Here is a 26599-nt window from a genome sequence, read left to right on the forward strand (position 1 = left end):
GTTAGGCAATGATTTGGTTGGCTGTTCCTCTAATGAGTGACTCACATTCTACTGGATAAACTGGCTTTCTGATTCTCTGTTCTTGTTTTCTCTTCCCTGAGTCACACAATAGGCGGTAGTAGCTGTAAGTCGTCTTGAATCGCAGGTACAAAGGGAATAGCTACAAGAGGAAATGGATGATCCATTCAGTGAAACGTTCCCAGAAGGTGCAAGGCAAGCCCTTTAAGCGACACATGTTTCTAGCTTGTCTCTACAAGTAAATTACGAACATCATGAGGAAATAGCTTATACTAGTGAGACCATTCAGCCCAAAAGAGCTCTGCTAGCTGCAGGAGCCTCTCCTCACCCCTCTTTATTTTGGCATATACACTCAGTGGCCATTTAATTAGCTATTACCCAGACCTAATAAAGTGGCTTTGAGTGTATGTTTTTGCTGCTGTAGCCCATCCACTTCAAGGATCAGTGTGTTGTGCCTTCAGAGATTCTCTTCTGCACAACACCGTTGTAACTATGGTTGAGGCATTGTTGCCTTCCTGTCAGCTTGAACCAGTTTAGCCACTCTCCTCTGAACTCTAGTATTTACCCGCAGAACTAGTGCTCACTGGATTCTTCTGTTTGTTTCTTGAATCATTCTCTGTAGGCTCTAGATAGTGTTGTGCATGAAAATTCCAGAAGATCAGCAGTTTCTGAGATACTCAAATTACCCCGATCGGCACCAGCAATCATTCCACAGTTAAAGTCACTTAGATCACTTAATCATTTCTTACCCATTTTGATGTTGTCTGAACAGCAATTGAACCTCTTGACCGTGGTAACATGTTTTTATGCTCTGAGCTGCTGCCACATGATTGGCTGATTTAATACTTATAAGGTGTATGACTACTTAATAATGGGGCCACTGAGGTTGAGCACACCCTTATCCGAAAACCTCTGAAATCCAGAGTTCGTCTGAGCTCTGAGACGGCGCCACAAATGGAAAATTCCACAAGGCGCGGGAGAGGTTTCTCTGCGCACCACAGACAGTTCTGAGAAGTGACCTCACATTTCAAAGTTCAAGATTCAAAGTAAATTTAATATCAAAGTCACCATATACAGCCCCGAGATTCACTTTCCAAGATCCATCAGAGAATCGATAAAAGCCTGCGCTCAACAGGAGGAGCAAACAACCAACGTGCAAAACACACAAAATTGTGCAAATACAAAAGAAAAATTAGAACTAATGATAATAAAAAAAAATTGGGAATATGAGATGAAGAGTTCTGAAAAGTGAGGCTGTAGATTGTGGGAACGGTTCAGTGATGGGGTGAGTGAAGTTGCCTGCTTTGGCTTGGGAGTTGATGGTTGAGGGGTAATTGTTTCTGACCCTGGTGGCATGATTCCTGAGGCTCCTGTACTTTCTTCCTGATGGCAGTAGTGAGAAGGGAGCATGGGCTGGTTGGTTGAGGTCCCTGATGATGTGCGTCGCTTTCCTGCGACAGCACTCTGTGTTAATATGCTCAGTGTTGGGCAGAGCTTTACCCATGGTGGACTGGAACGTATTCTCTGTTTTAGGGCATCGGTGTTTCCATACCAGGCTGTGATGCAGCCAGTCAACGTAGTCTGCACCATATATCTATAGAAGTTTGTCACAGCAAGCCTGTAAGGAAGGTGGTGCCGTGCTTTCTTCGCATGTGCTGGGTCCAGGATAGGTTCTGTAAAATTATAACACCTCTCCCCTTCAGATCCCTGATGAGGACTGGCTCATGGACCTCCAGTTTACTCATCCTGAAGCCAATAATCAGCTCCTTGGTCTTGCCGTCATTGAGTGAGAGGTTGTTGTTGTGGCATCACTCAGCCAGATTTTCAGTCTCCCTCCTATATGCTGATTCATCACCACCTTTGAGTCGGCCGACGGCAGTGCTGTTGTCAGCAAACTTAAATATGGGATTGGCTTAGCCACACAGTTATAACTGTTGTGGTGAACTATGTGCCTGTCTGGACACGCCCCCTGCTGAATGCTCCTGTGGCTCCTCCCACAGGCCCCTGTATAAAGGCGATCTGAGGCCTGACGCTCGGCCTCAGTCTCCAGGACATAGTATGATGGACACTCACTCCTGGTTCCTTCTTCCAGTCAATAAAAGCCGATATCTCGCCTTACGTCTCAGTGTGAGTTATTGATGGTGCATCAACTGTGCAGCAAGCAGAGCAGGGGGCTAAGCACACAGCCTTGTGGTGGTACATATGTAATGAGCAGAAGTTAATGGATATTAGAAAAACACTGCATAAAGTGAAAAATGAAGATCTCAATTGTGCATTGAAAGAGTAGATTCATTAGTGTTGGAGTGAATATGTGGTGCTTAATGGTGTACTGATCATGCTATCTTAGTTTTCGCTGCAGCTCTTCTTCTCCTGGAATGTCAGAGGTACGTTTTTACACAGCGTTCAGAGCAGGGGACGCACTGCCAGGGCTGGCAGTCGACGCTGATACAGTAGGGATTTTTACGAGACTGTTGGGCACATGGATGATAGAAACATGGAGGGTTATGTGGGAGAGAAGCCTACATAGGAGGGACTGACCATGGAGTAGGTTGAAATGTTGGCACAACATCATGGGCCGGAGAGCTGTACCGTGCTGGCAACTATATTCTGTGTTACTTCCTGACAGTGTCACGGAGCAGCTTTAGATGCACAGAATGGCAATGCTTCTGTTAAAGCCTTTTTTTTCTGAAGCAGTATTAAACATGAGGAACTTCTGAAGGCATAGAGCAAATCCTGTCTTTGCCAAAATGTTGCTCCTCCCCTTGTACTGAAAAGTGTAGTGCAACGCCTGTATTTATTCTGTGGGTAGTGGGGGAGGATTTTATTGAGTCAGTATGGAACAGCACAATATCGATAATAAACCCCAGTTGTGGAATCAGCAAGTTCTGTGTACTCTGATCATTCCTAGACCACAAAAATGTGAAGCGCACCTTTTAAGTTAATAAGTTTGCTTGCAAGTGTCTGCGACCCAACAGCAAGGTTGCAGTTGCCAGAGGGACTAATCCCAAATCTGAGCCAGCCAGAAATGATACAAGGTGTAGCCAACTAAAGGGAATTAATGGGAAACTAATGGTAATTTAGATTCGAATTGAGTTGTGCTGAGTAACGCATGTCGGAACAATCCTGAGTCAAAATGGTAGAAAACCCAAGTACTTGATGGAGACTTTGTAGAGGTGTACAAGATGATAAAGTGGACAGCCAGAGCCTTTTTCCCAGGGCAGGGCAATGTGGGGAGACTTAGGGTTTAATATGATTGGAGTAAAGGGGGTGGGAATGTCAGAAGTAAATTCTTTTACATAGAGAGTGGTAGGTGTGTGGAACAGGCTGCCAGGTGTGGTGGTAGGGGCAGACATATTAGGGACATTTAAGAAACTCTTAGATAGGCACGTGGAAAATAGAAAAACAGAGGGTCATGGAACATATATATAGAATAGTACCCCAGAGGAATAGGCCCTTTAGACCATGGTGTTGTGCCAAACCAATAAAATTAAATGGCCAACTAAACTAACCCCTTCTGCCTACACAATCTCCATATCCTTCCATTTCCCTCACATTCATGTGTCTATCTAAATGTCTCTTAAAAGTCTCTAATGTTTCTGCCTCTTCCAGCACATTTCAGGCACCCACCACTCTCTGTGGTTTTTAAAAAATAATTGTCCCTCACATCTTCTTTGAAATTACCACCCTCACCTTAAAATACATGTCCTCTGGTGTTACACGTTTCAACCCTTGGAGAAAGCTACTGTCTGTCTACTCTATCAATGCCTCTCATAATCTAATAAACCTCTCTCCTCAGCCTCTGTCATTCCAGAGAGAACAACCCAAGTTTGTCCAATGTCTTGTTAGAGCACATGTCCGCTAATCCAGGCAACATAGAGGCTGCCTTAACCTCTATCAATCTGTGTCGAAGCTTGAGCTATGAACTTGGACACTAAAATCCCTCTGCTCATCAATACTGTTAAGGGTCTTTCCCCTACTGGGGTACTGCCTCTCTACATTTGACCTACCAAGGTGTATCACTTGAGGGAAGGGCTAGATTGTTTTTAGAGGAGGTTGAGAGGTTGGCACAACTTTGTGGGCTGAAGGACCTGTACTATTATTTTCACTCAGTTGGTCAAGCAGCATCTGTGGAGGGAGAAATAAGTAACATTTCAGATTTCCTGCAAGTTCAGTCTTTTTGATCTCCATTGAAGTGCTGAGGAAGGGCTATGCTGTTCTTCAGACCGAGTAAAGTATAGAGGTTTTCACTGGAACCCTGGCGAACATTTACTCCTTAATTATTAGTAAGATAATCAGACATGTGGTCTCTATCATCTTGTTTGTGGAAGTTTTACTTTGCACATATTTCTTCTTGCTCTTCCTATATTACAAGTGTATCAAAATCTTCATTCATTGCAAAGCACTCTAGCTTACTCTGAAAATCTGTTTAAATGCAAGTCTTGCCTTTAACGCCTTTGGTGAATTTCAGAATCAAATCTTAGTGTGCTGTTGCTGTTTTAAATTCCTACATCTTATAAAGATCAGTAATGTTTTCGGGATTCTGAGTTCAGAGGCTGCCCGCAGTGGAACAGAAGCTTCTTTGTTTATCTGTGGGGATGAAGTGTATCATCTTTCTCAAACTGATTGATTAAAAGCAAGTTTTAAACCTTGCAAGCTTCAGCATCTTATGCTTTAATCCTCTTGGCTAACAGATCAGAAGAAGTGGTCAGGAATACCAGACGTAAGAGGAGACGTACAGTAAGAGACTGCAGACGCTGGCATACTGAGCAATACGCAATCTGCTGGAAGACCGTAACAGGTTGAGCAGCATCTGTGGGAGGAAGGGAATTGTCAGCATTTCGTACAGTCTTCCAGCTCTACCCCTTCTCACTGCCCCTACCTTCCTGCCATATCATACCCCTCCTCAGTCCACCATACACCTCGGAGTTCGTTTCTGCTACTCAACTTTTCTCTGTTCTGGCTAATCTGTCTCTCCGCTCTCAGTCCTGAAGCAGGGCTTTGGCCCGAAACTTTGACAGTTTCTTTCCTCCCACTGACGCTGCTGAATTTTTCTAGCTGACTATGCGTTGACACCAGACATCAGTCCCTTTATGTTAAAGAAATATTTAAATATCTTTTGCCCAACCACAAACGGCTGGCCAAACCTGGTGCACAAACAAATCAAAAGCAACATTGAGGTTATTTTCTTGAGGAGGCAGTCCATGTTTGGGCTGGCTGTACATTTGGTGTTTCCTTTGAGAGGGATTCCTTGTGTTTGGACCTGAGTTAAGGAGAGAGGCACGTATTATAGACTGTCTCTTTGTGAAAGAGTTAAAGTGAGTGCAGATTTGGGCCAGAAGGCTTGTGGTGATCTGTTTTTCATGGCAAAGGACCATTTTTTTCCAGCCATATGCAAACAGCAAGAGTCTGACAGGATTTCCTGAGTATTCTAACATTCTAAACTGGAAAAAAGCAAGTTGTGGAATATTTTGCAGATCTGTCTGAGCAATCTTGCTTCATTGTGAAGATCTGTAGAATAGGCAAGCAGTTCAAACCCTGTCAAGACCCCTGGTGCCCTCATCAACTTCTTCCCCACCCCCTTTAAAGCCTCATTTTTTTTGCAAGGTCGCACTTTGACAGATGCCCACTGAAGACACCAGTTTGCTTATCGCAAACAAAGTGTATTCTTCCTGTCATTGTCTGTGGGGCCAGTTTTTTTCCTACACAAGGTCAATTTAAGGGTCATACCTCCAGTTGGGTGACCAGATTCCAGCAGAGTGGGCTGAATTTGACCAGAGTGAAGTTCTTTCCACATTGGAGCGTGTTGGGATCATCCTGCCTTTATTGAATAGGTTTGCATCTTCGTTGTTATGGATGTCCAATTGCTACCCTCCAATCCAAATGAGAGAATGTCCTTAGAGTTTAAGGGATACCAGGTAAGAGGAGAAAGGTGGAACAGGATGCTGAGAAGGAATGAATCAGTACACAATACGCTGGAGCAAGGGCTCCCGACCTCTTTCATTGCCGTGGACCCCTACCATTAACTGAGTGGTCTGCGGACCCCAGTTGGGAACCCAGCAGGTCAAGCAGCTTCTGTGGAGGGAAATGGTCAGCATTTCGGATCAAGTCTCTTCATCTGTCCAAGTGAAGGGTCTCGTCTCAAAATGTCAGCTGTCCATTTACCTCCATAGATGCTGCCTGACTTGCTGAGTCCCTCCAGCATTTTGTTCGCGTTTCTTTTGGATTCCCAGCAACTACAGGCTTTCTCGTGTTCTGTGGGGGGAAAATAGTCGACATTTTGGATCAAGAATCTTCACCCGACCCTCTGTCCAGATGAAGTGTCTCAACCGGAAATGTCAACTGTCCTCGAGAGGCGCTGCTAGACCAGCTGAGTCTCTCCAGCATTTTGTGAGCTTGCTCTAGATTCCAGTGTCTGCGGGCTCTTGTGTCTCCATTAAGGAATGAATGTTCTGATCTTGCTTCCAAGTCCCAGATAAATCCACCTTGATATTTTTTATGTGAGATACAGAGCACTGCGTGAATAGCAGTTTATTCCTTCCTGCATTTCCGGTAGTTTTTAGATTTTCTCAAACACCGTGCCAGTGGATGCATAGATTTACGTTGTTGGCCGTCATTAAGTTCAGAGGCTGCTACTGTTTGGAAGCTTTGATGTGAAAGTTATAATGAGGGGAAAATACTCGTACTAGAGTACAGTCCAAGGAGTTTTCTGTCTGGTGAAGTGCTTTCTAAAATGCAGTTGCTGTGTGATCCAGGAGCATCCTATCTGTACAGTGAAGGGAAGTAAGCGATCTGACCCTCATTGAAGGCTGGGTGAGGAGTGAGTGCCAACTACTGCTCTGCTGTAACCTCTAAGTCAAAGTGTTGTACGTTCAAGTCCCACTAGAGGCCCAAGCACAAAACTTTGGCTGATGCGGTCGCCCAGATGAGACACTAAATTAGTGCCCTTTCTGCCTTTTTAGATGGTGAAGAGCAGGTGCTCGTGGCAATGCTTGCACCGTACTGAACATGACAAGTTACTGCTCGCAGGGGCTGCCATGATAGAGTCATTGGAGGTCTTCTTCTCATAAATACTGATTGACATGCAACACTTTTCTTCCAGTGTCAGTGATCCATCTCATCCACCTGAGAAGGCGAGCATGGTTTCAGTTTAGCTCTTTGTCAAAACCCAGCTCTTCTGACAGTGTCGCACCCCCTCAATACTGTATTGGGTTGGCATCGCGTACATAGTGCCGAGTGCAAGGATTAAACTCTTGGTCTTCCAAACCTTTGGGAAGCTGGATGAACCCTTTCAGTGAAGTATTCAATTTTGTTGCATTGCATTCCTGCTGGAAAACCAAGCAGGGACACAGATTAGATTTATGTCAAATACCGTGAGAAGTGTTGTTTGTGTCAAGGATGTACTGGGGGCAGCCTGTGGGTGTCACCACGTTTCCTTCTCCAACTCAGCATGTCCTCAACTCACCCATGCCCATATGCCTTTGGAGCGAGGGAGGAAACTGGAGCACCCGGAGGAAATACACACAATCTCGGGGAGAATGTACGAACTCCTCACAGATAGTGGCAGGAATAAAACTCCAATCCTACCGTTGCCACTGTAAAGTGTTACATTAACACTTCCATCCTTGCTTTATAAATTTAATTTATTCTCATTTTCTTTAAACTCTCTTGATTTCTAATCCTTTCATAACTCCTCACTAAGTCTGAACACCTTGCTGTCTTTTTTTTTACGATGCTCTTACATTCTTTGACTTCTTTATGAAGTGTCTGTCAGGTCCTGTGCAGATGGGTTTGCTGATCATTTTTGCCTACAGCAGACTTTCCTGGTGCTAAAGTTGTTCGTGTAGTGAAGCTAGGTTGACGTTAGGTTACTGGTGCGATAGTGTTAACTGTGCTGTGATCAGTTACCATGATCATTTCCATCAGGTATGTCAGTATCATTGTCTTTAGTAGATTAGTTGCCCTTAACGTACAGAAGATCTGTAACAAGCCAACTTCTACAGACTGGAAGAGGTGTCCTGTCTAACTAGTGCAGGGGACATAATTCCTCTACTGTACCCTCCCTGTCATTTGGCATCATACATTGCCAATAGTATATTTACTTGTTCACGGAAGCTATCCAGAAAGAGGAGCAGGGATAGTATCTGCAGAATTTCTAGGCATAATAGTTAGGGCCCAGTAGTGCCCTGGCTTGTGCCTTTGGATGAAAGTACAAGGCTTAGAAATGGGCAAAATTGAGGTGAGTTTGCATGTTGTCCGTTACTGCCTAGGTTACCTCCCTCGTCTAAAAGGACATGCAAGTTGGTAGGCTCACTGGGGCACTGCAAATTGCCCCTATTGTAGGTGAGCGGTAGGAGAATCAGGAGCTTTTGTGAGCAGGTACAGAACATCGTACACATCCACTGGTCTTCCTTGATAGATTTTATCCAAGCCCTTAAAATGTCAAAGTTAATTTATTATCATATACTACCTTGAGATTCATTTTTCTTGCAGGCATTTTCAGGAAAAGAAGAAATGCAGTTGAATTTTATGAAAATCAATACAAAACCAGACTAATACTGAATAATACCAATGTGTAAAAGAAGTCAAACATATTTTATTTAGAGATACAGTGTGGCTCAGCAACCCACCTACTTAACACTAGCGTAATCATAAGACAATTTACAGTGACTGATTAACCTACTAACCTTTGGACTGTGGGAGGAAACCAGAGCACCCAGCGGAAACCCAGGTGGTCATGGGGAAAACATACAGCTCCCTCAGGCAGCTATAATATGAACCTAAGACTTTTGCACAGTACTATATGTAATAAATAAATATCTGCCCCAATTAACCAAAGTTGCACAGAAATAATTAAAAAATATAAGGAAGATAAACTACTGTTTAATTGAGTAACAACTTGTGTATTTAATTGAAATACAGAACAAACTAGAACACTACCAATACTTCTGCAGTACTATAAAGCTGTGTATTCGTTCCAAATAATTATTAATGGAGGAACTCATCTGCTATATTCTCTCAATTGACTGTAAGTGTACAAAATCAGTTCAGACACCCAGTGCAGATAATTGACTTCCTTCATGAAATGTGTTGGGCCAAGAGTTCTCAACCTGGAGTCCATGGACTCCTCGGTTAGGGGTCTGTTGGCATATAAAAAACATTAGGAACTCCGAGGAAATCTGCAGATGCTGGAAATTCAAATAACAACACACACAAAATGCTGGTAGAACACAGCAGGCTAGGCAGCATCTATAGGGAGAAGCGATGTCGACGTTTCGGGCCGAGACCCTTCATCAGGACTAACCGAAAGGAAAGGTAGTAAGAGATTTGAAAGTAGAGGGGGGAGGGGGAAATACGAAATGATAGGAGTAGACCGGAGGGGGTGGGATGAAGCTAAGAGCTGGAAAGGTGATTGGCAAAAGTGATACAGAGCTGGAGAAGGGAAAGGATCATGGGACGGGAGGCCTCAGGAGAAAGAAAGGGGGGGGGAAGCACCAGAGGGAGATGGAGAACAGGCAAACAACTAAATATGTCAGGGATGGGGTAAGAAGGGGAGGAGGGGCATTAATGGAAGTTAGAGAAGTCAATGTTCATGCCATCAGTTTGGAGGTTACCCAGCCGGTATATAAGGTGTTGTTCCTCCAACCTGAGTTTGGATTCATTTTGACAATGGAGGAGGCCATGGATAGACATATCAGAATGGCATGAACATTGACTTCTCTAACTTCCATTAATGCCCCTCCTCCCCTTCTTACCCCATCCCTGACATATTTAGTTGTTTGCCTGTTCTCCATCTTCCTCTGGTGCTCTCCTCCTCCTTTCTTTCTCCTGAGGCCTCCCGTCCCATGATCCTTTCCCTTCTCCAGCTCTGTATCACTTTCGCCAATCACCTTTCCAGCTCTTAGCTTCATCCCACCCCCTCCGGTCTTCTCCTATCATTTCGCATTTCCCTCTCCCCCCTCTACTTTCAAATCTCTTACTACCTTTCCTTTCGGTTAGTCCTGACGAAGGGTCTCGGCCCGAAACGTCAACATCGCTTCTCCCTATAGATGCTGCCTGGCCTGCTGTGTTCCACCAGCATTTTGTGTGTGTTGTTATTAGGAACTCCTGCTTTATGTGATTGCATCCTCCAAATTTTCATTTTCATTGTAACATTCAAGATGATTGTCGATACCTTCAAATTCTTCGTAGTTTCTAACTTGTTGAAGTAGTGAAATTGTTTCAATGTCATGCCTGGCCGTTTCTGGCATCTCCAAGCTTGCATGCCTGAAACTGCGTTGAGCAAAATAGTTCCAAATTGTCTTACTGCTTATTTCTCACCAGCTATCAGTCACAAAAATGTGTTTGTGCTTTTTTGAACACAAACACATGCTACTGTCACTATTTAAAAACTGATGGCTCAAAGTGTGGTCTGGTGTCTAACAGCTATGAACACAGCTGATGCTAGTTAGAAACTGTTCAGCAACAATCTTCTGCCCTAATTAAGCATCGCGTTGTCCCAAATAAACAAAGGGAATCCTGGCGACTTTCTCACTGTAATTTACAGTTTTAAAAATTTATTGCACTGTTCTGCTGTCACAAAACAATAAATTTCATGACATATGTTAGTGATATTAAAACTCTGTTCTGATTCAGTTGGCGCCAGCACTTTAACTATGAATGAACTCATTTGTTGAACATTGTGTATAAGTGGGCAGCAGTCCGCTGATGGAAGGACACAAGCCCTTTTCAGTTCCACTCAAGCTCTTTCCTACTTCCATTCCATGAATATTGACTCTTGTTCCTGCATTATGCAATGTGATCTCTGACCCACAGAGGCCAGCCCTGTTTACAGAGTCTGATCGAAGCAAACCCGGTGAGTGGTCCCTCTTTAAAATGGGCTCGGTGCCTCAGTGCACATCATGTGAACAACACTAGCCTCTTCATTCAGACAGGAACCCACAAGCACAAATGTGAGTCTTTTCCTATAATTTTATTTTGCTTCCTCGCAGAACCCTTTTGGTAGTTCCTTGGTGTCTCTGAAAAGGATCAAATTTTAGTAACAGACTTTGGCATTTCTTTACACATTGAGAATATCTAGCCAAAACTAGAAATTGGGTAGTTGGCTTGTATAAGTTCACAAACTTTCAAAACTCACAAGGAGTCTGAAGCTGTTTTGTTTTTGACTTTGAGTCGTAGAGTCAAACAGCCCTTTGGCCAACCAGATCATGCTGAATAAGATGCCCTATTCATGCTTGTCAAACTTGCCCATATCCCACTAATCTTTCCTATCCATGTACCTGTCCACCTGTCTTTAAAAAGTTGTTATTGTACCTGCTTCAAGCACTTGTTCTGGCAGCTCATTCCACATACATGCCACCCTCTGTGTAAAAATATTTCTCCTCGAGTTCCTGTCATCTTTCCCCTCTCACCTTAAGCCTAGGCCCTCTCATTCTTGATTTCCGTACCCTGGAAAGAAGACTGAGTGCATTCTCCCAGTCTCTGCCCCTCATGATTTTATATACTTCTGTGGGATCACTCCTCATTCTTGTACATTCCAATGAAAGAAGTTCCAATCTGCACAACCTCTCTCCGTAAGTCCCTCAAGTCCCAGTAACGTCCTCATAAATCTCCTCCACACTTTTGTTCAATTTAATCACACCTTTCTCATAGCCGGGGAACTAGAACTGAACACAATATTCTAAATGTGGCCTCATCAACACCCTGTACAACTCAGAAACAGAAGCAGAAATGGGTGTATTATTACTGACATTTCAAGTTCAAGTTTATTGTCATCTGACTATGCATATATACAAGCAAATGAAACAACGTCCCTCTGGACCACAGTGTATCCACTATGCTTATATCACACACAGCAAATAAAACAAAATATTACCGCAAATAAGTTAATAAAATCTGATGCAAAGTGTATGTAGTGCACAGAACAGATAAGCAGTAAAACAACTTGCTCCACTAGTGATGAGACCTCAGTGGTGGCAGGGTTTTGTGGGAGATCATATCCGCTCACTTAGACGAATCTAAAAGATACTATGGCACTATATTGTCAGTGAGTAGTGAGGTTCACTCCTGGATGCTTGCTGACATTAATCCCTCAGATGAAATCAGGAAAGATGGGATCTTATGAATTACTCTCAGAATTGAAACCTACCAAATATTGAAAGGCTTAGCTAGAGAGGATCTTCTTATTAGTGGAAGAGTTTAGGACCAGAGGACGTTGCCTCAGAATAGAAGGATGCCCCTTTAGAACAGAGATGAGGAATAATTTCTCTAGCTGGGAGAGGTAAATCTGCAGAATTCATTGCTATAGACAGAAGTGGAGGTCAAGTAATTGGGTATATTTAACTCAGAGGTGGATAGGTTTTTGATTAGTAAGGGTGTCAAAGGTTATGGGAGAAGGCAGGAGAATGAGGTTGAGAGAGATAATAAATCAGCCATGATGGAATATGGAACTGACTCGACGGGCCGAATGGTCTAATTCCGTTCATATGTCTTATGGTCTTATAGAAAATGCCAGTGTTTGTTGCCTCTCCCTAATTGCTTCTTGCTAGGCCATTTCATTTAACTATTTTTATTTGGGACTAGATATAGGTTAGATCTGCTGAGGAAACGGCTTCAGAGCTTTCTGCAGCAAAATGGCTTCTCATAAGAATTCAATTAATTCATGGCCATATTACTGATACCAGACTTTGAGGCCAGATTAATTTGAACTGGAATTCACCAAAATCTGTTTTGGAGCTTGAATTCGCACCTCTGGATCGGTCAACATCCAGACCCAAAAGGTGATGATCCCATGATCAAATTCACTGCACAGTGTGGGATCCAACAATGCAGAAATTCCTCCTTTCCCCAAGTTGCCAAGGGGGGCCATACTAGGAAACAATAGCAATAAAGAGTTCAAAGTACAAAGTAAATCTATTTTTAAAGCACATATACGTCACTGTAGCGGTGTGCTACACGCAGCGCTAAAATCACGACACGGAGTCGGTAACTGCAGTCGAAGGAAAAAACTTTATTCGAAAACTTCAGCCTCACTTTTAAGCCTCTGTCAACCGGCCCCCCATGGCGAAGAGGCTCCAAAGCTCTGTGCTCGCAAACCCCCGTAGGCTATCTATTTGTGAGTCGGTTCGGATACGCTAGGAAATGAGTCGCCACATAACCCCCCCCCAGAACCGGCGATACACCCCCCAATGTCCACAGTCTGGGCCAGAACCTGCTTGGGAGGTCGGCCTCTGCGCCGAGGCACCGGAAACTCGGCTGGTTGCGCCAGGTCCACATGGGCCGGCTTGAGGTGGTCCACCGTGAAAACCTCCTCCTTCCCCCCAATGTCCAGCACGAACGTGGACCCGTTGTTCCGGAGCACCATAAACGGCCCCTCGTATGGCTGCTGCAGCGGTGGCCGATGCCCGCCCCTTCGTACAAACACAAACTTACAGTTCTGTAGGTCTTTGGGTACGCAGGTCGGGTGCCGCCCATGCTGTGAAGTGGGTATGGGGGCCAGGTTACCGAGCTTCTCGCGAAGTCTGCCCAGGACTGCTGCGGGTTCTTCCTCTTGCCCCCTTGGGGCTGGTAGGAACTCCCCGGGGACGGCCAGGGGCGCGCCGTATACCAACTCGGCCGACGAGGCGTGCAGGTCGTCCTTGGGCGCAGTGCGGATGCCGAGTAGGACCCAGGGAAGCTCGTCCGCCCAGTTGGCTCCTCGCAGGCGGGCCATGAGGGCCGACTTCAGGTGACGGTGGAAACGCTCCACTAGCCCGTTCGACTGTGGGTGGTAGGCAGTTGTGTGGTGCAGCTGAGTCCCCAAAAGGCTGGCCATAGCTGACCACAGGCTGGAGGTGAACTGGGCGCCTCTGTCGGAGGTAATGTGGGCCGGTACACCAAAGCGAGATATCCAGGTGGCGATCAGGGCTCGGGCGCAAGATTCGGAGGTGGTGTCAGTGAGCGGGACCGCCTCTGGCCATCTTGTGAACCGGTCCACGATAGTCAGGAGGTAACGCGCTCTGCGCGACACTGGCAGGGGGCCCACGATATCCACATGAATGTGGTCGAAACGCCGGTGGGCGGGATGGAACTGCTGCGGTGGGGCTTTGGTGTGCCGCTGCACCTTGGCCGTCTGGCAGTGCATGCACGTTCTGGCCCATTCACTGACCTGTTTGCGGAGTCCGTGCCAAACGAACCTGCTGGAAACCATCCGGACAGTTGTCCGGATGGAGGGATGCGCCAAGTTATGAATGGAGTCGAAAACGCGGCGCTGCCAGGCTGTTGGGACGACCGGACGGGGCTGGCCGGTGGCGACGTCACAGAGTAGGGTCCTCTCACCTGGGCCTACGGGGAGGTCCTGGAGCTGCAGACCGGAGACTGCGGTTCTGTAACTCGGAATCTCCTCATCCGCCTGCTGCGCCTCTGCCAGTGTCTCAAAGTCTACCCCTTGGGAAAGGGCATGAATGGTAGGGCGAGAGAGCGCATCCGCCATGACATTGTCCTTACCCGAGACGTGCTGGACATCCGTCGTGTATTCAGAGATGTAGGACAGGTGGCGTTGCTGGCGGGATGACCAGGGGTCGGATGCTTTTGTAAACGCAAAGGTAAGCGGTTTGTGGTCTGTGAACGCGGTGAAGTGCCGACCTTCTAGGAAGTACCTGAAATGCCGGATTGCCAGGTAGAGCGCCAACAGTTCCCGGTCGAAAGCACTGTACTTGAGCTCGGGTGGCCGCAGGTGTTTGCTGAAAAACGCCAGGGGTTGCCAGCGACCTGCGATGAGCTGCTCCAGCACCCCACCGACTGCCGTGTTTGATGCGTCCACTGTGAGGGCGGTAGGGGTGTCCATTCTGGGATGTACTAGCATTGCGGCGTCCGCCAAAGCTTCCTTCGTTTGAACGAAAGCGGCGGCGGACTCCTCGTCCCAGGTAATGTCCTTGCTCGGACCTGACATCAGGGCGAACAGGGGGCGCATGATCCGGGCAGCTGAAGGGAGGAAGCGGCGGTAGAAATTGACCATACCTATGAATTCCTGAAGGCCTTTGATCGTGGTGGGTCGGGGGAAGTGGCGGACCGCATCTACCTTAGCGGGCAGAGGGGTTGCCCCGTCTTTAGTAATTCTGTGGCCCAGGAAGTCAATGGTATCGAGTCCGAACTGGCATTTGGCAGGGTTGATTGTAAGACCGTACTCACTCAGTCGGGCGCAGAGTTGACGGAGGTGGGACAGATGCTCCTGACGACTGCCGCTGGCTATGAGGATGTCATCCAAATAGATGAACGCGAAGTCCAGGTCCCGTCCCACCGCGTCCATTAACCGCTGGAACGTCTGTGCGGCATTCTTCAGGCCGAACGGCATGCGGAGGAACTCGAAAAGGCCGAATGGGGTGATGAGAGCCGTTTTGGGGACGTCGTCAGGATGCATCGGGATTTGATGGTACCCTCGGACGAGGTCTACCTTGGAGAAGATCCGTGCGCCGTGCAGGTTTGCCGCAAAGTCTTGAATGTGCGGCACAGGGTAGCGGTCCGGTGTGGTAGCCTCGTTCAGCCTGCGGTAGTCGCCGCATGGTCTCCAGCCCCCCGTCGCTTTGGGCACCATGTGCAGGGGGGAAGCCCAGGGGCTGTCGGACCGCCGGATGATCCCCAATTCCTCCATCCTCTGGAACTCCTCCTTCGCCAGTCGGAGCTTGTCCGGGGGAAGCCGCCGAGCACGGGCATGGAGGGGTGGTCCCTGGGTCGGGATGTGGTGCTGTACGCCGTGCCTGGGCATGGCCGCTGTGAACTGCGGTGCCAGAACCGATGGGAACTCCGCCAGGACCCTGGTGAAGTCGTTGTCGGACAGCGTGATGGAGCCGAGGTGAGGGGCTGGCAACTGGGCTGCACCCAGGGAGAACGTCTGAAAGGTCTCAGCGTGTACCAGTCTCTTCCTGGGCAGGTCGACCAGCAGGCTGTGAGCCTGCAAAAAATCCGCACCCAGAAGCGGTTGGGCTACGGCGGCCAGTGTGAAGTCCCACGTGAACTGGCTGGAGCCGAACAGTAGCTGCACCTGGCGGGTGCCATAGGTCCTTACGGTGCTGCCATTCACGGCCTTCAGGGGGGGACCCGGTGCCCTGCTGCGGGTGTCGTAACCCGTCGGAGGTAAAACGCTGATCTCAGCCCCAGTATCGACCAAAAACCGGCATCCCGACCTTCTATCCCACACATACAGGAGGCTATCCCGATGGCCAGCCACCGTAGCCATCAGCGGCGGCTGGCCCTGGCGTTTCCCGGGAACTTGCAGGGCGGGCGACAACGGCGGGCTTCTGCGCCCCACCGCTGGTGGTAGAAGCACCAGTGTTCATTGGGCCGGGGGTTGGCAGGCTCTGCGGCCGGGCCTGGACTGGTTTGCTGCCGGGAGCGTGGCTGGGAGATCCGTGCGATGGACGCCCCACTCACCTTTTTGGCGTTCCACAGCAAGTCCGCCCGGGCTGCCACCTTCCGGGGGTCACTGAAATCCGCGTCGGACAGCAGCAGGCGTATGTCCTCGGGCAGCTGCTCCAGGAATGCCTGCTCAAACATGAGGCAGGGTGTGTGTCGGTCGGCCAGAGACAACATCTCATTCATTAAAGCCGATGGAGGTCTGTTGCCCAAGCCATCCAGGTGCAGTAAACGGGCAGCCCGCTCGCGCCGTGAGAGTCCGAAAGTCCTGAGGAGCAGGGCTTTGAATTCCGTGTACTTGCCGTCTGCCGGGGGCGACTGTACGAACTCCGCGACCTGGGCCGCTGTGTCCTGGTCGAGGGAGCTCACCACGTAGTAGTAGCGGGTGTCATCTGAGGTGATCTGGCGAACGTGGAATTGGGCTTCGGCTTGCTGGAACCATAGGTCCGGGCGCTGTGTCCAGAAACCTGGCAGTTTCAACGAAACCGCATGAACAGAGGCGGCGTCGGTCATTTCTGGTCCAAAAATCGTTTGGACCGTCGGGGTCACCAATTGTAGCGGTGTGCTACACGCAGCGCTAAAATTACGACACAGAGTCGGTAACTGCAGTCGAAGGAAAAAACTTTATTCGAAAACTTCAGCCTCACTTTTAAGCCTCTGTCAACCGGCCCCCCATGGCGAAGAGGCTCCAAAGCTCTGTGCTCGCAAACCCCCGTAGGCTATCTAATTGTGAGTCGGTTCGGATACGCCAGGAAATGAGTCGCCACATCACCATATTTAACCCTGAGTTTTGTTTTCTTGTGAGCATCCATAGAATAATAACCATAGCAGAATCAATGAATGGCCAGCTCAACCTGGGTGTTCAACCAGTCTGCCAAAGACAACAAGCTGGGCAAATACAAAATGAAAGAAATAATAATAATAATAATAATAATAATAATAATAATAATAATAATAATAATAAATAATTAAGAAATAAATATTGAGAACATGAGATGAAGGAACTTTGGAAGTGAGTCCATAGGTTTTGGGAGCATTTCAGTGACGGGCCAAGTGAAGTTATTCCATTTGGTTCAAGAGTCTGATGGTTGGTGGTGGGGTGGGGGGGGGGGGGGGAAGCTGTTCCTGAACCTGGTGGTGTGAGTCTTGAGGCTTCTGTACCTTCTTCCTGATGGCAGCTGCGAGAAGAGAGCATGTCCTGGGGGGGGGGGTGGGGTCCCTGATGATTGATGCTGCTTTCCTGCGACAACTCTTCATGTCAATGTGCTCTGTGGTGGGGAGGGTTTTACCCGTGATGGACTGGGCCGAATCCACCACTTTTTGTAGGATCTTCCGTTCAAGGACATTGGTGTTTCTATACCAGGCCATGATGCAGACAATATACCCCCCCCCCCCCCCACTACATATCTATAGAAGACTGAGTATGGGTAAGAATATGCATAAATCAAAATCTTCCTTTCCTTTCCCAGGCATCTGCTGCTAAGAATTAATTTGAGGCTGTGTTTAGGATTAATCTCTCTCGCCCTGTTAGTGACAATTAAGGCATGAAGGAGGTTGCTTTGATGGTTTCAGTGCTGTGATCGAAGGACCTACTTCCTTTGGAAGAGCTCTTTCATTAATAATGCTTTGAAACTGATAATTATCTGCTGTGGGCTATGTTAGAAACTGGAAGTAGTATTTAATGTATAGAAGAAATTTAGATGAATCTAAACTTTGAACTGCAGTGGAGGTAAGGGAGGGTGTGGAAAGTTCCCTCTAATTTACCAACTCAAGCCCTTGAGGTATTTGTCTGCCAATGATCTTGCATGTAGCTGCATTAGTTCAAACATTGTTACCTTTTATTCAAGAGGATCAGGGATTTACTTTAGATTACTCTGATTAAACACAGGCGAGAACTTCATCTCCAACGAACCAACTATGTGAAAGGTGAATACGACATTGGGCCAAACTTCTTGCAAGGGACCAAAGACAAATATTTCCCTTTAAGTGATCCATGGGACCTGAGGATAGATCTATTCCCATATGTTGTTAGTCCTTAACTGCCCTCTGAAATTCCCCAAGTAAGTATTTGTCTCCACAGGCAATTGACAAGGTACAAAAAGAGCCACTCCATTCAAAGACATTGGCTTCCTGTGGAAGAATTCCAACAGGCTGGGCTAAAATCCCTTTTCACATACTTGTGAAGGAGGATAACCAGGACATTTATTTTTTAAATCTATTATCTTTTGCCCTCCTGAAACAGCATTATTGAAGCAGATGTATGAGGTTGAACAGGCCTATTTACCCTTTATTCCTCAGGAGATACGTGGGTTAATTCTTCAAGCTCAGTTTTACTGTCATTCAGCCATACCCATGTATACAGCTGAATGAAACGACGTTCCTCAGGGACCAAGATGAAAAACACAGTATATATTATCACATACAGCACATAAACTAATATTAACAAGTATTCTGTAGATATTCACGTTGAGAAAGTGGATATACGATATATAGCTAAATATGGAACTGTCTAATGCTATTGGCACTGTCATTAATGGTGTGTGCTGGGTGGTATTAAGGTGTTCAGAAGTCTCACAGCCTGTGGGGAGAAGCTGTTACCCAGCCTACCAATCCTTGTTCTTATACTGTGGTACCTTTCTGCCTGACGGTAGGAGTCAATGAGGATGTCGGATGGATTGGAGGAGTCCTTGACAACACTCAGGGTCCTGGGGACGCAGTGCGACTGGTACATGTCCTGTATTGGGGTGTGGGGGACTGAGGTATATTTTCATCTCTCTCACCTGCCTGGATGGGATCGGTGGTTGTTAATGAGTGAAGGGGTATTTATTATTTAGAGATACCGTATGGAACAGGCCCCTCTGGCCCAAGGAGCTGCACCACCTATTTAACTCCAGCCCAATCGTAGGACCATTTACAGTCACCTGACCAGTACGTCTTTGGACTGTGAGAGGAAACCAGAGCGTCCGGAGAAACCCATCTGTCCACGGGTAGGACGTACAATTTCTTACAGATGTCGTCGGGATTAGACTCCGAACTCCGACACCCCTAGCTGTACTGGCATCGTGTTAGCTGCTACTCTACTGCGTCATCAGCCTAAAACACAAATTCTCCTCTCTTCACAGACCCTGACTGACTGAACAGGGTGACCCAAGAGTCATCGGGTCAGTCAACATGGAAACAGCCTTTTGCTTGTAAGTCTGTCCTTGGCTAGAAGTGTAACATTAAAAATTAACTGGCCATTTCACAGCCATGTTGTTGGGTTAAACAGAGGACAAGTTTAGATTGTGGAAGGTTGGAGTGAGGGTCATGTGTCATGCAGTCATAGAACACTAAAGTACAGAAACAGGCCCTTCGACCCATCTAATCTGTGCTGAATAGGCCCTTCTGTCTGATACAATTAACCTGCACCCAGTCAGATATCTCCACACCCTTCCCAACTCTGTAGTTATCCAATTTTCTTTTTAAGTGTCGAAATCAAACCCACATCCACCACTTCTGCTGTTAGTTCATTCCACACACTCTCATCACCCTCTGAGTGAAGAAGTTCCCTCTCAGGTTCTCCTTAACCCATGACCTCTTGTTCTAGTCCCCACCACCACCACCTCAGTGGAAAAAGCCTGCATGCGTTTACCCTTTCTCATAATTTTGTATAATTTTAGTTGAGAAAAAAGATATTGCACAGGCTTCTGGGTAAGAAGACCTTAGAATGTGTCTCCAAAGCTGGGATAAACTTGAATGGTGGTACCTGTGAGGAAATGAAGAGCAAATATTGGTTTTGTGTTTACAAAAAAGAAAACGTAACCTGTAGGTGTAAACTTGGAGCTCCATGTGGTTCCATGGGATTCCCACATTAATCTCTCTGGCCCTGGCATCTGCCTTTCTAGAGCCTGGATAGCTCAGTTGGTAGAGCATCAGACTTTTAATCTGAGGGTCCAGGGTTCAAGTCCCTGTTCAGGCGTTCTGTTGCAAACGCACAATGTTTTGACCTGAAGGTCTCTTTTCTGAGCTATACAACTCTTTGAGAACTGCGTTGCCAGATTGCCAGTTTTTGTGGTCACCTCCATTTCAGTTGGTGTCAGGACGCATTGGTTGACAGGCGGCTCTGAGGAGCTGCTCTGAAGGGGCAGTGCTACAGCAGGCAGCTGCTCATTCCTCCATTCTGGCTGCCTTTATTCCTGCTCTCTGTTCTCGCCCACCCCCAGCCTCTTCACTCAGTGCTGGAGCATTTTAAAGGAGTGACCTTTGCGAGACCTCCTTATCAATTGGAAACTATGACAAGGAGGAGAGAATTGCTCACCCTGGAAAGAAATTCCGAGACAGCAAGTAATTGCTTGCTTCTAAATTGTGCCAGAGTGCAGCGATAATCTTGGGTAGCCTTTATTTAAGAAATAAATTTAGCAGGGTCTTGTCAGAGTTGAAACCGTACTGATGAAGATGGATTGCATGTCGCCTTGTGTTAAATTCACTTACAAGGTTCTTCGGATTTTAGCAAAACGATCAGAATGGCGTAAATTCAGAAAAGAAAATAGAAGGAAGATGAGACTGCACAAAGTATTTTCTCCAGCGTTAGCCCTGCTTTTTTGTAGGATAGACCTTATTAAACTGGAGAGAGTGGAGAGAAGATTTGCAACAATGCTGCTAGGGCTTAAAGGCTTGAGTTAACCGGAGAGGCTGGCCAAGCAAGAACGTTATTCCTTGGAGCATAGGAATTTGAGGGGTGATCTTAGAGGTATTGTGAGGAATAGAGAGGGTGAACACATACAGTTTTTCCCAAGTGAGAGTGAACTAAAAACTAGAGGCAGATATTTAAAGTGAGAAGTGAGGGATATAAAAGAACCTTGTGGGGCAACTTCTTCATGGAAAAGGTGGTGCCTATATGGAGATAGCTGCCAGAGGAAGTGCTACAATAACAGCATTTAAAGATCTTTGGAGAAGTACAAGGATAGGAGGGCTTAAATAGATATGGGCCAAATGAAGACAAGTGGGATTAGCTTGGTGGGCACCTTGGTCATTACGGCCCAGTTAGGCTGGAGGGCCTGTTTCCATCCTGTGTTACTTTATGACTCTATCAGCAAGCTACCTAGCAGAGAGATAATGTGAATTTGTTGTTAGCAGTTTTTAAAAAAGATATCCTCTTGCCTTGTGGATGTACAGTTAAGCAAGTGTCTTAAGTACAGCCACTGCATCTCCTTGGCTGTGAAATCTTTGGGAGTAAAACACAAGTTATTTCCCTGCTTTGTATAATGAAGAAATATGAGGAGGAATGGACCATTTTGTCTCTCAAGTCTGATCCACCATTTGATTATTCATCTGCACTGAACTGAGACTAAAGCTATGGCCTGCAACTTATGGACTCCTGGACTGGCTGCAGTTCTGAATGTCAGTTGTTAACTTTTATTGTTTGCATGATTTGAGTTTTTTTCCTGCACAATGAGTGTTTGACCATGTTCTAAAATGGGTTCTAATGGGCTTCTTTGTTTTGTGGTTACTGTAAGGAGATGAATCTCTGTAAGGATATAATGTACGTTCTTCGAACTTTGATAAGATCATGGGTGGTCAGATCTAGGTCCCCATTCTCTTCCCTGTACTCTATAACCTTTGACTCATTTTAAACCTGAGCAAAAGGTTGGAAATTTATGCAAGGTCACAAATTAAATCCTACAGTAGCTTTAACTTGGGTAAAATAGTGCAGAAGGAATGGTGCCAGATCTCATGTAACTCCTTGGGCAAGAAACCAACAGCTTGGCAAAACAGGTGGAGTTTAAGGGAGCGTGGCTTCAAAGTAGAGATGCTGGGAGGTGTAGGGAGAGGTTTTGAGAGATGAGGGATTTACCCGTGCAGGCAGTGCTGGAGAGATGAAGAAGCCAGGATTCGAGGCGTGTGGAGACGGAACACATTGGCCCTTGGGCCTGAGGTGGTAGGCCAAACTAATTAGACAAGTGATTAATGCCTAACTAAATGAATGCAATCGACCCACACAAGGTCCATAGCCCTCCATTCTCTGCACATTCATGAGCTTATCTGAGAGCCTCTTAAAGGCCTCTTTAATACTTGTTTCTATTACCACCCTTGGCAGCACATTTCATACACCCATTGCTCGCTGTGTAAGAAGAATTGCCCCCTCATCTCCTTTAAAGTTAACTCTCTCACTTTAACTTCTTGAGCGGAAGGACCTGTTCCTATTTTGTACTGTTCTGTTTTTACACGTTATAGTAAGGAGGATCTTTACTGAAACGTGGAAGATCTTGGGGATCTTGATAAGGTGGATTTGGAGAGGATGATTCTGCATGAAGGAGAATCTATATCTGGGAGTTAATGTTTGGTAACAAGGGTCATCCTCTTCAGGAAGAGATGAGGTAACCTTTTCCTTCCAGAGGGTCACGGGTCTTTGGAATGCACTTATCTCAAGGGCGGTGAAAGAAGACGCGGAAGGCAGTTGTAGATAGATTCATGTTAAGTGAAGGGATGAAGGGTTACTGGGGTAGGTGGGAATGCAGAAGGCAAGGAGTTAATTACATCAGCGAATAGCAGAGCAATCAACTGTCCACCCCTGCTCTGAATTTACACTTGAATCATTGGCTATAAATATCTTGGGATGACCTGAGGTGCTAGGTAAAGGGAAGCATTGAATAATGTAGCTATTACACTCATCTTTACACCCATCTATAATGGGGCTGAGATTAATGGTTTTAGGCACACTCTTAATCCTGGCTATTACAAAACTTTCCTAAATGAAGTCATTTATATGGCGCATTTCCCAATTACAGGATGCCCCGAGGTACATTAGAATGTAGAACAGTACAAAGCAGAGTAGGTCCTGTGGTCCATGATGTTGTTCTGATCTTTTAACCTATTCTGAGATCAATCTAATCCTTCCTTCCCACATAACCTTTCACTTTTCTTTAATCCATGTGCCTGTCTAAATATATCTAATGTATCTGCCTCTTCTAGCAACCCTGTCAGCATGTTCCACATACCCACCACTCTCTGTGTAAGGAAAAAAAACTCTCTGGCATCCCCTCTATACTTTTCTCCAATCTCCTTAAAATGATGCTCCCTTGTACTAGCCACATCTGCCCTGAGAAAAAGTCTCTGGCTGTTCACTCTGTCTTTACCTCCTACCAACGTGTACATCTCTATCAAGTCGCCTCTCATCCAAAGAGAAAGCCCTGGCTTGCTCAACCTGGGGTAGTGGTCAGCACAATTGCTTTTCTGTGTCAGTGATCAATGATTGGGTTTCAATTCCCACTGGTGTCCGTATGTTCTCCGCATGACCATGTGGGTTTCCTCCAGGTGCTCCGGTTTCCTTCCACATTCCAAAGACGTATGGTTAGGATTAGGGTTAATAAGCTGTGGACATGCTGTGTTGGCGCTGAAGTGTGGTGACACTTGTGGGCTGCCCAGCACAATCGACTCCAATTTGATTTGACATAAATCATGCATTTCACTGTATGCCAAGTCATTGGGTATATTTAAAGTGTCGGTTGATAGGTTCTTGATTAGTAAGGGCATCAAAGGCAGGGGTTTGAGAGGGATGATAAATCAGCCATGATAGAATGCAGGAGCAGACTTGATGGGCCAAATGGCCTAATTCTGCTCCTTTGTCGTACGATCTTATAGTCTTATGGTATGTTTTGATCTTTTGATGTACATGTGACAAATAAAGCTAATCTTCATCTTTTTCCTTGCTTAGCTAAGTACATTGCAGTCAGTAGCATGCTATTATCAAATGCAGTCACTGCAACGGTGCAGAAAGTAACTGCCCCTTTAAACAAATGATTTACCCTCCACTTGCCACTGGCAGGTTTCTCATTATAGATTTGCGATTGGAAGGATTTTGGCCCCCGTCACTGTACGGCAACAAAGGAGATCTTGTCTCTCTTTAACTGGAATGTACGTGTGTTGCTGCAGTTCAGCCTGAGTTTCTTATTTGAGAAAATTATTTGCAGAAATGGTTATGTGAATCTGTCGTCATATGAATGGTTGTTTTGTATTGTCTGCATACTTGTATTCTTGTATTCTACAATCTGGTCCTGTTCAAAAGCACTCTGTATTCAGAACAAAGGTTGTAAATGTGTCCTTTTAAAAAAAATAATTAGAGGTGGGTGGATGATTGGTCCTAAATTTACCAGAGGTGGTCAGAATGAGGTGCCCCTCAAGAAAGAAAGGATTTGCCTTTCAGAACACCGGCCAATCTGTGCTCAGCAATCTAAACAGCAATGAAAGGATAACTAATTCATTTTATTGATGTTGATAAAGATTAAATATTGGCTCCCATGCAGGGAAGAAGTGCCCTCTTTAGAATAGTATCATGGGATATTACTACCTGGACAGATCTTGCATGAATGTGCCATTTGAAAGATTACAGCAGCATTCCAACGGTATCCCTTTAGAAGTATCACTGTTGTCATGAGCTCAGAGAGGCCATAGATTTATTTCAGCCAACTTACACAGGAAAATATAGCTTTATGTCCTTATTCATAGCATTCACATCATTAAAGCTAAACCCTCGAATATTCACACAAGAGATTCTGTAGCTGCTGGAAATCGAGAGTAACACACACGCAAAATCTGGAGGCAATGAGCAGATCAGGCACCATGCATGGCAAGGAATAAACAGTCGATGTCTTGGGCCAAGGCCTTTCACCATGACTGGAGAGGAAGGGGGAAGAAGTCAGAATAAGGAGGTGGGGAGAGGAAGGAGTACCAGCTAGAAGGTGATTAGTGAGGCCAGGTGAGGGGAAGGTAGGTGGGTGGGGGAGGGGTGACAAAGGTGGGAGGTGAGAGATGGAGAAAGTAAAGGGCTGAAGAGAAGGAATGGGGGCACGAGGGGGAGGTGATAGGCAGTTAGGAGAAGAGGTGAAGTAAGAGATGAGTCTGAGTGGGGAATGGAAAAGTGGGGAAATTACTCTAAGTTAGAGAAATATATGAGATTCAGATTCATTTACAAATCCATAACAACTGGGGTTTCTGAGTAATCCGACAGCAGTTATTGAAGTTTTAAACATTGAAATCTATTTCAGTGACATGAGGAACTATATGGCCTCAGCCCTGTGCTGAATAATCCCATCATTTTTGTTTGGTGACAGGTCAGCTGAAAGTCCGATAGAGTGTTGAATAAACAGAGCACTGAACTAAATGGAAAGTGTATCGTCAGGTTTGAGGTCTGTTTCAATTTGGGAAAGGTGGGGTGGTGGGGGGGGGGCAGTCTTGGCAGCTTCCATGGAAACAGGTCCGAAAGTAGCAGCTTAGTGGCAGACAGTGATTTATACAGGGGCAGATAAAGTGGCAAACAGCAGCTGTGCTGAGCGCTCGGTGCAAGGTTGGGGGGGGGGAGAATATAGGGGAGGGCACTGGGATGCGAGTGGGGGAGATGGATTGGAGCCACCCATGGTGCTTTGCAACAGCTGTCAATGCCAGCGAGAGCTGGACGGAGTTCATGACAGGCCAGAAGTATTTTAGGAGTGCTCTAATAATATACTCGTAAAAAAGTGCTTTGAATGTGGCAAACCCTTCGCATTTGCTAGTAAGGCTGAAGACTGCACTGAAAGTTTTGTATCTGCTTCAGACTGATGCTTGCATCCAATTTAGTATAATTAGTTTCAACAACAAATTAGCCTGGTTTCTCAGGAAATTTCCTGAGTGTTATTATATATACACACACACACAGAACGGGTTCATTTTATGAGGCACTGAGTGATGAAGGGCACATTTGCATTTATGACATTGTTGACTTGGGCGGACTGTCAGCCACACTGCATGATTGGAACACGCCCCTTGCGACTACATCTCCTTTGACCTGCCCCACAACCCCCGCATGAGTCACTCCACATGAACCTATTTATGGTGCACCTCCCATAGCCTGTCAGATAGCACACTATTTCTTTGTAACCTGTTGAATGATTCAGCCCCTTTTCCCATTTTCTCTGGCTTGGTTAATAACTGATCAAGGGAACTGTTTAAAGAAAATTAACATGGCAAGCCATTTTCCAGCGGCTCGCTGGCAGGACTGTCCCTGGGATTAGCACTTCATTCCCAGAAACTGCTGGGCAATTCTAGAAAGTCGACAATCTTCACTGAGCCATGAAGTATGGTTGCAGCTCTATAAAACCCTGGTTAGACCACTCTGGGGGAATTAAGTTCAGTTCTGGTGCCTCATTATAGGAAAGATGCGCAGGCTTTAGAGAGGGTGCAG

The 26599-nt window shown here is 46.2% G+C and overlaps 1 protein-coding gene and 1 non-coding gene across 3 annotated transcripts in view; both read left to right on the plus strand.

Moving 5' to 3' along the window:
• The window catches only part of wwtr1 (WW domain containing transcription regulator 1), a 158903-nt gene that overhangs the window by 64092 nt on the left and 68212 nt on the right, over positions 1–26599 (plus strand). The gene's annotated exons all lie outside the window — the stretch shown is intronic.
• Positions 20290–20362, plus strand: trnak-uuu (transfer RNA lysine (anticodon UUU)). The gene has a single exon. It is a non-coding gene; the product is annotated as a tRNA-Lys (tRNA).

The sequence above is a fragment of the Hypanus sabinus genome, chromosome 2, assembly GCF_030144855.1.
Source record: "Hypanus sabinus isolate sHypSab1 chromosome 2, sHypSab1.hap1, whole genome shotgun sequence".
In the NCBI taxonomy this organism is placed as follows: Eukaryota; Metazoa; Chordata; class Chondrichthyes; order Myliobatiformes; family Dasyatidae; genus Hypanus; species Hypanus sabinus.